The sequence below is a fragment of the Pygocentrus nattereri genome, chromosome 4 (genome assembly GCF_015220715.1).
Source record: "Pygocentrus nattereri isolate fPygNat1 chromosome 4, fPygNat1.pri, whole genome shotgun sequence".
Classification (NCBI taxonomy): domain Eukaryota; kingdom Metazoa; phylum Chordata; class Actinopteri; order Characiformes; family Serrasalmidae; genus Pygocentrus; species Pygocentrus nattereri.
This window is the reverse complement of record NC_051214.1, coordinates 41,116,868-41,119,345: the sequence shown is the minus strand read 5'-3', so window position 1 is coordinate 41,119,345 and position 2,478 is coordinate 41,116,868. Positions and strand designations below refer to the sequence as shown.

The 2,478-nt window shown below is 43.2% G+C and overlaps 1 pseudogene; it reads right to left on the bottom strand.

Annotated features, from left to right (window-relative positions):
* Positions 1–215, bottom strand: LOC119263330 (annotated as a pseudogene).
* Positions 216–2,478: the final 2,263 nt, after the last annotated feature.

Sequence of the window (2,478 nt, the reverse complement as noted above, 5' to 3'; positions counted from 1 at the left end):
TCATAGACTCAAGACTGTGATGCATGTTTTTTTTCACGCTTAACCTGCTTTCCATTTTGGAGCAAGCCCGTCTTCCGTCTCCCTGTTCTAAAAATCTATTTAATATGTAGTCCTCATATAGAGGACGTGTTAGATATTAAACTGTTAAGAACAGATACTACACTGTTGATGACTGTTGGTGTCACTAACTCCTCTCTGTGCTTCTACGAAAACATCTGCCACTGCTGTATGTGTTTAAGTTCGGTACGATCTGTTTTTTAATCATGAGTGCATGTTCATAAGCCTCCTCCAGATGTAGTTTCTATTGTTTAATGACAGAGGCTCTGGCTAATCCAAGATTTTCGTTCTGAATTTTGTCAGATGCTTTACTGCTTTTTGTTTGTTTTTGTATTTAAAATGTTGATGCTGAGACATTATTGCATTATTTCAATAAAAGAGATCAGCTGTTGAAGCAAATGTTATTACCGCCAAGTAGTTTTAAAGTATTGCCATTGTCTTTATGGTGCATTTGGCTTATTTGGTGGAAACTTTTTCAAATGTTTCAGACTCCATTACCACCAATACTGTGAAATCTGGATTAGAGTGTTGATATTTTGATATGAGATGGCATAGAATAATGAAATTGATGGATAAATTATAGAAATTATATGCCCAAATATTTGTAGACACCCTCTCATCCAGATTTTTTTCTGAAATCAAGTTTCTGCTCTTCTGGAAAGTTTACATTCCAAATTGGAACACAGCTGTGAGGATTTGATGGCATTCAGCCACAAGAGCATTTAATGAGGTCAAGTACTGATGTTGAATTGTCAGTTCTGGATCATGACAACTCATCCCAAAGGTATTGGATGGAGCTCCATCACTCCAGCGAATACAATTCCTCTGCTCCACTCTTCAAAGCTTGGTGGGCTTTTTACCCCTCTAGCCAACGTTTGGCATTGAGCATGGTGGTCTTAAGCTCCTGTGCGGCTACTCCAGAGTGTCCCATTTCAATGATCAATGCTTTTCTATTACAGTTATACACGCTATGTATGTGTCAGTGAAACAATATGTGCACTCTAGCTGGACTGGAGTGTATTAAAAGTAGACTTCAAAAGCTTGCCTAAAATATCATTCCATTTTCCTCCCATACCGACATATTTCAGAGTGAAACATAGTACTGACCTCTATAGTGCGCCATTCTGTAGTTCGTCATGCCTATATTAGAAGAACTTGGTCCAAGCAGTTTCTTTTTATGAGGGAAAATGAATAGCGATCATTTTTGATACGTTTAATGTGTTCTGTCCTGTGTACATTTTTCCCCTGAGTGTCACAGGATCCCCTGACTAGCAAGCTTTGCCAGATGTGGTAGTTCAGTTGATCTACCAGTAGTAATCTTCAGTATAAGTTTTTGGTGTTGGTACGTAATAATATTGCAGTTTAATAATAGTAGAATTCAGTTTGCATGCATGTAGCATTATTCATATTTTGACTCCATACTGACCTCTGAATTCAAAGGATCCAGAGAAATCTGAGGGGGAGTCATCATCATCATCATCGTTGACCGCTAGTCCAGACAGGGTCGCGGTAGCAGTTGGGAGAGCAGAGAATCCCAGATGACCCTGTCCCCCGCAAATTCCTCCAGCTCATTCCCGGGGACCCCAAGCCGCTCCCAGGCCAACTTGGAGACATAATCCCTCCAGTGGGGTCCTAGAACGACCCCAGGGTCTTGTCTCGGTAGGCCGTGCCTGGAACACCCCCACCGGGAGGCGCTCTGTGGTCATTTCGGTAGAATGAGTCTTGCACTGAATGAGCTCCTGTGTCTCATCACTGTGTCGTAGAGTGGGTGGGAGCCATTGTCCATAATGGCCTGCAGCTTAGACAGCGTCCTCCTCTCTGTCACCGGGAGGCGTCCAGGGGGCATCCGGATCAGATGCCCAAACCACCTCAGCTGGCTCCTCTCAATGCGGAGGAGTAGCGGCTCTACTCTGAGCTCCTCCCAGATGACTGAGCTCCTCACTCTATCGCATAGCGTGTAGCCCGCCACCCGACGAAGAAAGCTCATTTCCGCCGCTTGTATTCGCGATCTATTCGCGATTCGCAATCAAGGTCCAGCGTGGGGGAGTGGTGCAGTGCCATATTGGCAGTGGGAGATTGCGGCGAGGCCCTAGGTGGCCTAGGCCCCTGCAGCAGAAACTGAGGGGGAGTACATAGGACAAAATATATCAACTTTATTCCTAATATGGGCATGAGTTCAGAGGTCTATCAAGGTGGGTCTCTGTGTTAGCTAAGTATGTTATCTTGATAAGTGGGGGTGGTGGAAAGGGGAGGTAAAACAATTATTAATGACGTCTCCCAACTGTAACACACCCCAACTGTGCACAATAGCACTCATTTTAGATGCAGGCAAAAGAAGTATATCTTTTAAATGATATATGATTAATCATGATAAATATAACCATGAACATGAAGTCACAAGGTAACAAGTTAAAATTTCTT